At 34.7% G+C, this 13,635-nt stretch overlaps 1 protein-coding gene across 1 annotated transcript in view; it reads right to left on the reverse strand.

Annotated features, from left to right (window-relative positions):
* Positions 1 to 13,635, reverse strand: part of SPAG16 (sperm associated antigen 16) — a 1,175,972-nt gene that overhangs the window by 109,496 nt on the left and 1,052,841 nt on the right. The window lies entirely within an intron of this gene.

The raw sequence follows: 13,635 nt of genomic DNA on the forward strand, positions 1-13,635 counted from the left end.
GATGCCCTGCTTCCTATTAAAACTTTGAGTTTCTGTGATTCAACATAAAATAAACACAACTAGTTTTTAAAAATCAAAGGCTCTATTCCAGTACTGATGATCACAGAAAAACTGTCAGGATAGATGGAGTGTACATATGAGTTAGAGATTACTCCTGCGTAGTTCCTACACACAAGAGAGAGATGATACACAGCCCTTTAATTGCCTGTCATTCTAGATTTATAATAATAATAGCTCACATTTATAGAAGACTTTAAGGTTTAGAAAGCACTTTGTTCATGCTACCCCCAGGAAGTAAGCAATGCAAGTATCATGCTCTTTTAAAAGGTAAGAATGTCCAAATAGGTTAAATGGAAAGTCATTTATCCTCTGTCTGCTTCAATTTCATCAAATGTAAAATAGAAATTATAATAGGTTGTTGTGAGGATCAAATGAGATAATATTTGTAAAGTACTTAGTATGGGGCCTGGAAATTAATGTGTTTTTTTCCTTCCTTCCTCCTTCCTTCCCTCCTTCCCTCTCTTCTTTCCTTCTTCCCTTCTTTCTATTCCTCCCTCCCTTTATTAAGTCTTGTGCCTAAGAAAACAAGATGGCTTTGAAGATGTAGGTCAAGGCTCAACCCATAGGTTAGGGTTAATATCTCTAACCTCGTGGGTGACAAGAATGTAGGAGGAGAGGGCCAAGCATAGCTTTACATTATTGGTTTATCAATGGCTTGCCATACTTAAAAACCCATTAAATGGTTATTTGGATGATAATTTAGATAAGACCATAAAGAAAATATCAAGGTTAATCTTTATTACAAATTTTTCATTTATTATAAATATAATATAGCAATATAAATGTTATTTGTTACAAATGAAAGCAATAGTAAACTTTCAAAACATTGTTCTTCTTTCTGAAGAATGTTAAAATATAGCGTAGAACAATATCCATCCATCAGGTTTCTAAGAAAATCTGTCAAAAGTTCATATTACAGAGGTAAAAATGAAAATTTCTCTAAGAAATTCATATCTAAAATGGGAATGGAATTCTATAGCCAAGCAAAAAAACTCTTTAGATTTTAAATCCTTAAAAGCAAAGTCAAGTTTAAGCTGGTACAGTAATAAAAGATCTGGTTTTATTTCAAATCCTTCAAAGCTTATAACATTCTGATTTTTAAAAAGTTAAACAATTGATGAGGCTTTGACTTTATTAAGTGTTATCTGTTCTGTAGAAAAAAAAGAGTAAGATTTCAAAAGGTCATTCAAATGCATAGCATCTACACACATCTACTTTCCTTAAAATACACTGATGCTCTCTTGAATATAGAGTAGGATTTTCAATAAGTGGTATACAGTGATGAATATGCTTTTAGAAAGTGTATGGATTGAAAGCAAAAAAAAAAAAGCCATCAGTGGAAATAGCATTTGGGTAGTAGTTGCTAAGGTACCGGACAAAGAAGCAATTTGTTCTCCCAGTACTGATTTGCATAAGGTTAGGGTTTAAGTTCATAGAACTTAATTCTTTGGTATTCTTATTCTCACCTATATTGGGTCTTCTGTCACTAGCTTGTTGAGTCAGATATTTTTATCAAGCTTTTATTGCAACTATATTTATGATATTTCAGTGAAGAAGGTTTCAGTATTTCTAAATATCCATTATTTCACTCTTGTGGGTATATAGATCAGAATTGTTCCATGCCTATGGTTTTTAGGAATAGTTCTATTACAATTTTTCAAGTATTTTCATATCCAGCCCCTAACCCATGTAAAAGTTGAAAATAATCATCACTAGTTTTCCAGTTTTCTAATAAGTGTAACAATTGGAGTGATGCCACCTGCTGGAGAATTACTGTAGGAAAGCTCTGCCATGAGGAGAAGGCATCTGAGGGCAAGCCATGTGGTCAGTTCCTTGGTGTCAGGAAGTGTCATTTGCTTGTGGGTACTGTCTATCAAAGCTATCAGCCAATTAGCTTGGAGCTGTGTGTGTGTGTGTGTGTGTGTGTGTGTGTGTGTGTGTGTGTGTGTGTGTGTGTGTATGGGGAGGGGAGGGGGACAGGATGTTTCCAGTTTTCACAGGAGGCTTGTGGGATGAAGGAGGTGTGGCTCACTCTCTTTTGCCAGGACTCTTGTGGAGAGTGGAGCTAAAATGTATGCTCCCTGAGATAGATAGATGTAGGCATCCAGGCCTCTTTCCCTTCACCAAATTCTTATTCTCCTTAACAAATGCTTAAAAGTCTAAACTCTTGTTAAAGCTTAAAACTCACTGGCAACCACTCATTAGATATTTTAGACAGAGTAGCTAGAATTTTAGCCTCTTACATAAGTCTATACCTTGCAAATGAAATAGCATTAGATGGCAACCAAAGGAGACACAATGATGATCACATCAGTACAGGTTCAGGTTCTAGGCAGCTAAGTGGTATATACAGTGGATGAAGTGCTGGACTAGGCATCAGCAAGACATGTTCAACTCCCGCCTCAGATGCTTATTAGCCATGTGACTCAGGGCAATTCACTTAACCTCTATCTGATTGACTTTATTCATCTCTAAAATGGGATATGTTATGAGGATAAAATGAGGTAGTATATTGAAAGTGTTTTGCTAACCTTAAAACATTATATAAATGATATCTATTATTAGCTACTGCTGAACCAGGTAGGTTTGACATACTCTAAAGAAATCTATATTTCATATAATTAAAAGATATAAGATCGCACATATTGAATATTAAGGATAGAAGGTAAAAGCTTTAAGTGAGAATTCTCATATATTTCACAGGTTAAAAAATTAGTTTTTTTATAGAGGAATTTGACATATATTCTTAAGCCAGAAACATCAATAGGATCCAAGGAGCTAAAGTTTTTGTATTATATTTCTTTTGTGAGGAAACAACTATTCTGCATTGACTAGCTGCTTTGTTTTGTTATGTTTAGTTATGTTAGAATTATATGAAATGGTTCACAAGTCAAGAAAAAAAGAAACAAAATAGAAGGGTTGGCAGATTCAAGAATAACTTGCCTAGTTGTTAGACTACAACAGTTGCTATTGGAAGGATTGGGAGTAGGGGGAAAGGGAAGGATTATAAAATGAAATAGAAAGGAGAGCTAGGAGATAGAAAAAGATACATTAGATTTGTCCTGAATATAAATTAATCTTGGGATTGACTGAAGAGAGTCAGAAATTACCAGCAAGCAGAATTTTCTCTTTGTTAGGATATAGAATCATAGATTTAGAGTTGAAATGGTTGAAATGACCATCTATTCCAGATATAATAATTTTAGAGATGAGGAAACTGAATGCACTGAGGCAAAGTGATTTGTCAGAGTTACTTGGTAATAAAGTGGTAGAGCTAGGATTTGAATTTGAGTTTTCTACCTACAAATCCAGTGCTCATTCTACTGTGCAACATGACTTAATGGATAGAAAGTTTACCTGGTTTCAAGGTCCCTCTATGATACAGTAACAGAAAAACCTATCTGCAATAAACATTTACTTGCTATTATGAGCATTGTTCTAGGCATTAGGTGGGTTCTAGAAGTAACCCTCAGGATCTAGTTTCTAATACTTTGGTTTACAAGCCCTCATCGGAGTATTTCCCATTGGCTATCAGCCAAACATAATTAGTCCTTAGAAAGAGTATTTACTAAATAGGCATTATAAGGACAGTTATCATGAGATTCCTGGTAAGAGTGGGGTCAAATTTACAGTAAAATGACAGTGAGGCACAGGGTTAGAGGACCCATGTGGCAAAGGGGAGAATTTTTCTCCTTTCACAGAGTCTTCATGAAGTTCTGCTTAGGTATAGTTCTATGCTGGCCTCTGAGGGCTGCTACCATTATAAAGCTCTGCTGGTGCCATTCCTCACAGAATTCTAGTTCCCTGGTGTGTCTTTCATATCCTGATGTAGAAGACATTGTGATCAGTCAATTGTTGCTCTTTGATGCTGCTACTGGATATAATGTTGCCTGTTCCCAATGTTGATGAAACTTCCAGGTTTTCTAGCAAAGTTCACAAGGATATAACATGGTCAATTAGTTAAGTCCATCTCTGGGTACTTGTTTACTTTTTTTTCTGGAAATTTTCCATTTTTCTTTGCTCTTTCTTTCTCTTCTTCCAGCTAGATTCATTGTCCCCTCCCCAAGATGGAAAGCAGTCTGATATAGTTTATATATGTAAAATCACATTAAACATATTTTCTGCATTAGTCATATTGTGAAAGAAGAAGCAGAGCAGAAGGGAAAAACTTCAAAAAAGAAGGAAGAAAAAAATGGCACAAAAGTAGAAACAGTATGGTTTAATCTGCATTCATAATCCACAGTTCTTTTTTCTGGATGTTGAGACCATTTTCTATCATGAGTTCTTTGAAATTGTTTTGGATCATTGCACTGCTGAGAAGAGCCATCTATCACCATTGTCCATCACACAATGTTGTTGTTACTGTGTACAATGTTTTCCTGGTTCTGCTCCTCTCAGTCAGCATCAGTTCATGTAAGTCCTTCTAGGTTTCTCTGAACTTCTCCTGCTCATTGTTTCATACATCACAATAGTATTGCATTACATTTATATACCATTCCACAATTGATGGGCATTCCTTCAATTTCCAATTCTTTGCCACCACAAAGAGAGCTGCTATACATATTTTTGTACATGTGGGTCCTTTTTCCTATGCTATGATTTCTTTGGGATACAGACCTAGCAGTGGTACCACTGGGCAAAGGGTATGAACAGGCCCATATCCCTTTGGGCATAGCTCCAAATTGCTCTCCAGAATGGTTGGATCAGTTCACAGCTTCACCAACAATGTATTAGTATTCTAATTTTTCCACAGCTTCTCCAACATTTCTTATTTTCCTTTTTTGTCATATTAGCCAATCTGATAGGTGTGAGGTAGTACCTCAAAGTTGTTTTAGTTTGCATTTCTCTAATCAGTAGTGATTTAGAGCATTCCTTTAATGTGACAATGATAGCTTTGATGTCTTCATCAGAAAACTGCCTGTTCATATCCTTTGACCATTAGAAGAATTCCTTCTATAGGGCCTGTAATCCAAGTTTCTAAATTTGGAGTTTTTTCTGAGTAGATTTACTGTTTTTGTATATAACTGAAAAGGCATTATCATATCTTTTTCAACCAATCACAATATATTTCTTATCTTAATTCAATGATCCAAAGTCCCAATGATATTTTCAAAATGATTAAGGACTTAATCACACCTAGTTCACTTTTGATTGATTGATTCATTTGTGTTGTCTAGGCCTTTTATGCTTGGTTAGGAATGGCAATGGACCCACACTGTCCTGAGAGAGAAAGCAACTATTTTGTGCAAATGGAAAACCAAAGGGGAACACAAATGAGATATAAGAAGAACAAAAGGTTTAGGTAAGATGCAAATTGAATCTTATTTATTTTATTCTGGACCTCTGATTTCATTGGTATAATGAACTCTTAATATGGAAACTCCCACTATTGGTGCAGATAGATACTTAATCTTTAACTTATAGTCTTAGGAAATTGTTTGGGGCACTGAGGGGTTACATGGCTTTGTAATTGTTACAGGGGTAGAATGGGAGATGGGACCTGAACACAGGTCTTTCTGAATCAAAGGCCAGTCTGCTTATCACTACGCCATGCTGTCTCCCTAACTGAATAATCACCTCCTCAATAAGTGTGCCTATAAAACAGGAATTTGATTATCTAGGAGGTTCTATGATATGGTTATAATATTAAAACCAAAGAGAATGGGTTCAATAATTTATATAGCATTAATTATAACCTTTTAAGCTATTCAGACCACATTGTTGTACATGAACTGCTGTTACTTATACTCCATAAGGTAACTTATTTTCATAGAAAATTATTTGTCTAATGGAATAGGCTTAAGCTGTAAATACAGCAAGGAATTTTAGAACAAATAAGACCAGAAAAACTCAAGAATGCAGAGCCCTGATTTTTTTCATTCTCTCTGAGTTTCACACTGGACTGGATAATTATCATGGCAGCCACAGCAATATGCTAACAATGAACAACCTTTTTCAAATTCAAAGGCCTTAACAGATATAGACTCTTAGTTTTTCCCAGCATGTCTGTTTGCAGGCAGGTATGCTGAGTCTGAGGGGCTAAGTGATTTGCCTAAGGCTTCAGAGAGCCTGAGCTGGGAATAGAATGGTCTCTGCTTCTAGAGTTTATTCATGTGCTCAACCCCCAGCTCTAATTGCTTGCTTTTGGTTCTCCTGGGCAAAATTCTGCTCCTGGATTAACAATGCAAACTATTTTGCATACCTTGCATATGATTATCATGCGGAAACCACATTGGCAGTCAAGAGAGTTTTCTGAAAATAATTAAGTATTATATAACTTATAATAAACAAGCACATGGAGTATGAGACATAGTTAGAATAAAAAGCATAATGCCGAATAAGGACATAAATATGTATTCATACTGAAACATTTTTAGCAACAACAAGGCTGATTTTTGATACCCTTACCAATCTCCTATATTTCTTCCATAATAGATCCTTGTGGAATTGAATGGAACCTACAATTTCCCACATAGTCAATGAGTATGCATGTAGATTTAGCACATGATTAAAATATAGTAGAAAGTAAAACAATAATTGAGCAATTTACAAATTAGCCTTTCAATAAATGAGACTACACAACAGGAATTTATTTATGTAATAAGATGTATGAACTGGTTATTCTATTGAGTCTGAATAAAATGGATTTGATCTTCAGCAGCACTGTGTAATGGAATTGGAACAGTAGATTTGGAGTCAGAAGAACTGGATTCAAGTTTTGCTTCTGTTACTTATAGTTGTGTGACTTCATATAAGCTACTTAAGCATCCTGAAACTGTTCCTCACATGAATTGGGGATAATGATAAGTGCAGTATAATAATTCATAGAATTATTTGAAGATTTACAAAATGAAGTATATATGTATATTGTATATGATTACAAATTTATGAAATGTTATATTATTATTACATGTAATATTAAATATTAGAAATTAAATTGTACATTTATCTAAATACTTTAAAAGTTTATCTTTATTTTAAAATATTTCCCAAATATATGTAAAAATTTTTATCATGCATTTTTACAAAATTTTGAGTTCCAAATTCTCTCCTTCCCTCCTGCTCCTCCTCAACCCCATGAAAAGGCAAGCAAAATGATATTGATTATACATTTGAAGACATGCAAAACATATTTCCATATTAGTCATGTTGCAAAAGAAAATACACACACACAAAACTAAGAAAGTAAAAAACCAATATGCTTCAATTTGTATTCAGAGTTGATCAGTTCTCTCTCTGGAGGTAGATAGTATTTTTCATCAATGGTTTTTTGGAATTGTTTTAGATCATTTTCTTGATCAGTAGCTAAGTCTTTTCACAGTTTAACATCCTTACAGTATTGTTATTACTGTGTTCAATGTTCTTCTCACTTCACTTTGCATCAGTTCATATAAGTCTTCTCAGGTTTTCCTGAAACCAACCTGCTTGTCATTTAAAAAAATAATAAACATTTTATTTTAAAGTTTTGAGTTCTAAATTCTATCCCTCTTTCCCTCCCTCCTCTCACCCCTTCCTGAGGCAGCAAGCAATCATATATAAGTTATACGTGTGTAATCATATAAAACATTACTAATATTAGTCATTTTGTATAAGAAAACTCGAATAAAAGAAAACAATGAAAGAAAGTGAAAAATAGCATGCTTTCAGTCTATGTTCAATCAATATCAATTCTTTCTTTGGAAGTCAATGGTCTGCTTCATCATTATTCCTTTGAGAATATCTTGGATCATTGCATTGCTGAGAATAGTTAAGTCATTTACAATTCTTCATCAAATAATCACGCAGTCACTTTGTTCTGCTCACTTCACTATACATCAGTTCATACAAATCTTTCCACGCCTTTCTGATTTCATCCTGCTCATCATTTCTAATAGCATAATAGTGTTTCATCACAGTAATGTACCACAACTTGTTCAGCCATTCTCCAATTGACAGTCATCCACTCAATTTCCAATTCCTTGCTACCACAAAAAGAGCTGCTAAATATTTTTGTACAAATAGGTTTAATACTTTTTTATGAGTAAGATAATATTCAAATATCTAAAATTAGCATATATTATTATCAATCACTATTGTATACAAAGAACTATATTTGTTGCTAGGGATATAAACACAAAAATGAAATAATTCCTGCCTTTAGAGAGCTTATATTTTATTGGGAGTAAACAATGTTTTTGTAAAAAATAATCAGCTACAAAATAAATACAGAGTAATTATTGGAAGAGAGTTAAATGGATGCAACATTTTGCCTTGACAAATTTAAATAAGGAACAGAATAGGGTCTTGACTTTTCTACATTTTTTAGTCAATTGTTGATAAAAGGTAGCAATTTACTATGTGGTCAGCTATCTGACCATTTGGAACAAAGGTAAAAATTAATATAATATTATAAGGGCAAAAATGAGAAAAATATATTCGGTGTGTAAAATTAAAACAACTCTAACTGGACCTATTTAAATGAACTATTCATGTTGAAAGTAGGATATGGACGAAGTCAAGCACATTGACATTAATTATAACATTTTTCTATAAATGTTTAACTAATGTAATTAGGAGACCAAAAGGGCTTGTAAACTGCCTTAGTTAGCAAACATGACATACTTGCCATGTAGAAAGCTTTTCTGGGTTCATTTATTTTTTCTAGCACCTGACCTAATTTTTTGTAGACTATATTCAATATTGTTTGTGTATCATCAAACATAACATTTTTTGACTCCTAGTGCAGCTACTAGGAGGTAGGTTTCCATATTTAGTAATATGTTTGAGTTCCTTGAATCTTTCATTGTTTATCTCCAATTTAAAAAATATTGTTAGCAATTGCCTTCAGAAAGTAAAAAAAAAATTAACCAATTTATTTCTCTACATTTGGCTATGTTTTTATCTTTCAGGAGCCAGAATTACATTTACTCAAATATCATCTATGAGTAAAACCTAGTATGGTACCTTTTGCATTTTCAGAGAGAATACTAATTAAGCTTAATTTAACAAACATTTACTAAGAGCCTACTATGAGTAAGGCACAGTGTCAAAGCATATATGATTGAGTAAAAGCTCTATTCCCACTTAATTATATATAACTCTTAGAACATTTATAATTTATACTTTGATGAATTCATGCTTTCATTAGTGCAGGTTGTCCTTTCACTAGTATATATTATCATCCTCTGTGTATGACAATTCTGTTTCCATAAATTTGCTATAGAGGCACCCAAACATTGGTGTTACTGCTACCATTGGCCCTTTATGGAACTTGGAGTCAGTGCTGATGTTTAAACAAAGGCAAATGTTGGCCTGGATCTTGCATCACACAATGATATCTTTATTCATTTGAGTAATGCTAGTACTACGGGGTTCAGTAGCAACACAAAACACAACCTGGATGATAACAAAAATATAGGAAAACACTGGATATTTCATTTTAATAAATATGATTAATTCTGTACAATTATCAGTTCTTAGTCTCATCGCTTTTTTAAAAACAAATTGTCATACTGCTAACATTTTTCAGAGGTCCATTAGCATAGCTAGATCTTTCTTCTCTGTCCCACTTAGTAAAACCTCCATCTTATATCTCTGCAGCCTTTGTTTTATTCCTTAGTGAGTAATCTTTTATTTTTGCCTCTTGAATTTCATACAACTTATATCTGTCCATCACTTCAATTTGACCAAGTAATTCTGAATTTGAATTACACTCATTATGTTGACTGAACACTCATCTAAATTTGAATTCAAAGGAAAACTTAACAAGGATACTGTATTTCATCATTGAAAATCATTAATGTAAATATCAAAAAGTCTAAGAGTGACCCCCCAAAATCACAAATGAAATAACGTCAAAGCTCAGCTTAGTACATTTGTGAATATTCTTTATAGATTATCTTCCAAGCAATTACAAACTTAAATAACAATAGTATGCCCTCACCCACACTTTCTTATTTCACTGATAAAGATGATATACAAAATCAATTTTCAAATTTTAATGTAATTAGGACACATCACACATACACATCTACTTGAATTACATACAGAAGAACAGAACTAGAGAAACTAAGTTATATGGGACCTTTGTCTCTAAAAGAAATCTGGTTTTCTGATGTGGAATCAGTTCTTCAGGAACTCATTTCCAAAAGAAGTTGAAACAATCCATTCAAAAGCCAGTTATGAGTCAGGAATGAATTTTTGTTATCAAAAGACCTACCCTGTGCTGACATTAATACTTCAAAAGATCAATGATCTCAGTGATATGGGCATTCTAAGCTGATGTTGATTGCAGTGCCTCTAAGCCTTAGTATGTGGTGCTTCATGAGCAGCTATGCATCCCCCCAACTCCCCTACCCCCCAAAAATAATCACCTCATAGTAACTTTTCTGTTGATGAGATTTTTCCACTCTTAACTGGTTGGTTCTTAGAACATATACAAAAGCCTGCTTGGGGTCTCACACTTGAATATTTTCCAGGTTCTGTTCTACTGGTCTAGCCTTTTAGTAGCTAGGGTCACCTTCATACCATGATAAGGCTTTGAATTAGGCTTTTAATGCCATCTCCATGCCTAAAGACCTTCTAAATTGTTGCACACAAAGGAGGAGGAAGATATGGCCACAAGTACAACTTTGTTCTCTTTAAGTCATTTCAGTCATGTCTGATTGTTCCCGACCTCATTTGGGATTTTCTTTGCAAATATACTAGAATTGTTTGTCATTTCCTTTTTCAGTTCAGATTACAGATGAAGAAACTGAGGCAAACAGGGTTAGGTGACTTGCCCAGGATCATACAGCTAGTATGTGTCTGGGGCCAGATTTGAACCCAAGAAGATGAGTCTTCCTGACTCCATGTCTGGCACTCTATTCACTGTGGCATCTAGTTGCCCTAAATACAACTTTACCCATAATAATAGCTTGTTCATTTGACTGAATGAAAATAGTTGCTGTTTTCTAATTTATAATCCCCTTTCTTTTACTTTTCACTTCAATTTTGGACTCTTCACTTCCTCTCAATATATTTCCCTGTCCCTGACCTCTCATGCTTCATTACATCCCCATGTGTTCTCTTTCTAAAGCTCTATTTGTGCCTTTCCCATAAACTTGCCTTAAAGGTTTTTCCCCCTTCCTGTGTTTTTCCCCAGTTAGAGATGTTCCCCACTCCCCTTCTCACCTCATTCATTTACCCTGCCTTTATTTCCCTACTCAATAGTCCCCAGATACCTAGACTTTCAAGCTGTAGTTTCATTGATGATAGAGGAGGTGAAGTTCACACCTTTGCTAATATCTTTCTTTTATTCCCACGAAATATTTCACCAAGCTAGGATAACAGCACAGGGTTCTGCTGCATTGATTTATATACTGTCGAGAAATCATTGTGCAGTATTTGAAGCAAAGTCCTATATGAAAGCATGGATTCTGCAGAAAACAACAAAAGACCTTAAAATTGCCCAAATCTGAATTTTTCTTTTCAATCTTTCTGCTAAGCAGACTTCCTCTTTCTTCCATGTCCCATTACACATTATTCTGCTTGCTAGCGAGCCAATTTAAATTCCTTGCCTTACCCCCAGCCCAGTGAATTTTAAACCAATCATAATGTAACTCATACAAAGTAATGACTGGAACAAACCTGCAATAACTCTAACCTGCTTCTTTTCTTGGGGTTACCACTCTTTCCTAATCACAGAAAATTTTTCTATTTGGTGCTTCATTATTCATCTATTTATTTGATTTCATCAAATGAAATAAATGTGTGATAGTGAAGGTCAAAATGATTTGACAAAAATCTAAAAGAGAGGCTAGTTATGCCAGGTTTGAGCTACACTAAATAGGACATAGTAATTATTATGCTTTAGAGACTTTAGCACCAAAGCACTATGCTTAATCTTTGAAGATTTATTTATATTTGGCTTTCTTTTCAGCTGCCTGATCCCCTATCTTGTCTTACTCTGCAACCCATGGAGAAGTGAGTAACCTCCAGCTTCCAAGGAAGCTCTCGTCTCAGAGCAGCTCAGAAGAAGGCTGTACAAAATCAGAAATGAGCTTCTCCTTTTGTGGCATTGATTTGCATTGTTCTTTCTGTCACAAAAATTTGATATTCAACATTCCGCAGACATTTATCCACTTTTAACTAGTTATGTGACCTTAGGTAATTCATGCAACCTCTTTCAGAAAAAGTGATCTCATTTCTAAAGTGTGGCTGCAGCACATGAAAAATGCTTTAATCTGGAAATCAGAGGGCCTGGGTTCTAGTACAGATTCTATCACTAATTTGCTCTGTGACATTGGGCAAATTATTTCACCTCCCTAAACTTATTTTTTCTAATTTTTAAAATGGGAAGGGTTGGAATAGATGTTCCCTCCAAGGGCCCTTTCCTCTATATTTTTTGCTATATACATTGTAATTTGGATAATGTGAACAAAAAGTTATATTTTAGGAAACATACTCATGGGGGTGATTGGAAAACCCCTTGATTTTTTTTCTGGTCCATCTCTGTGGGACATGTGTCACCTTGTAGAAGGATATAGACCATGTTGAGATGATACAACAGTTCTTTACTCATTCTGGTGACTTGGGTTATGTGTGTCTAAGATGCTTGGCAAGTGAGTCATGAAGAACCACTCCACTCTACAGGCTAGAAGAGGAGCAGAGGAAAAAATAACTCTGGCTCTTGGCATGCATTGTGCTTTATTTTGTGTTTTATTTCCCATGGATTTCCAACAATCGGGGAAGAGAATTTCTCTCCTCCACACTCAAGTGGCAATGGTGGCTACAAGCACATGGTAGCAGGAATGAGTACTTGCCTAGGTAAGCCTGGTTTTCTATATGTTCACTTCTGCCTTTCTGACTACTATTTTATGGGGGGTTTTTATGTATTAACTTATAAGCCTTTTTAATCTTAAGAATTTTTGATGGTTGAGAAAAAATAGCTGTCCTACATCTGATATTCATATTTTATAGAGTATCTTTTCTAGAAGAGACTATTAATCCCTTTTGAGGAGAACCTAAACCCAAAGTATATCTAAGGTTTAGTGATTTATTTTTCTGGATTTCTACTCTGGTCTGGGGGCAATAGGTGTGTGTGCATGTGTGTGTGTGTGTGTGTGTGTGTGTGTGAGAGAGAGAGAGAGAGAGAGAGAGACAGAGACAGAGAGAGAGAGACAGAGAGAGACAGAGACAGAGAGACAGAGACAGAGACAGAGAGACAGAGACAGAGACAGAAAAACAGAGACAGACAGAGAAAATACTGACTCCATTCTTTGGAGTTAGTCACATACCCTGCCTCCAAGACAATTCAAGTCTATGTGTGTCCAGAGCCAGAATCCCTTGTGGGAGTTGTCCTCTTGGTTTGGGCAACATAATATTTAGCAAATTGAACATAATTTGAAATAATTAGATTTTAATGAAATGAAACAAACTCCTTCACTAATCAAGGGAAGATGCTTTAGTGAGAAAGTCCCTTTTCTAAATACTTATCTTTGAACTTTCAAATGTCACAAATGGGGAAAACAGTCTAAAAATATTGTCTGGGGAAGCTGACTTGCATATTATTCATATAGGACTCTTCAGTTAAATCCTTTCTTGAGAATTTCTGAA

This window comes from Dromiciops gliroides, chromosome 3 (assembly GCF_019393635.1).
Source record: "Dromiciops gliroides isolate mDroGli1 chromosome 3, mDroGli1.pri, whole genome shotgun sequence".
In the NCBI taxonomy this organism is placed as follows: domain Eukaryota; kingdom Metazoa; phylum Chordata; class Mammalia; order Microbiotheria; family Microbiotheriidae; genus Dromiciops; species Dromiciops gliroides.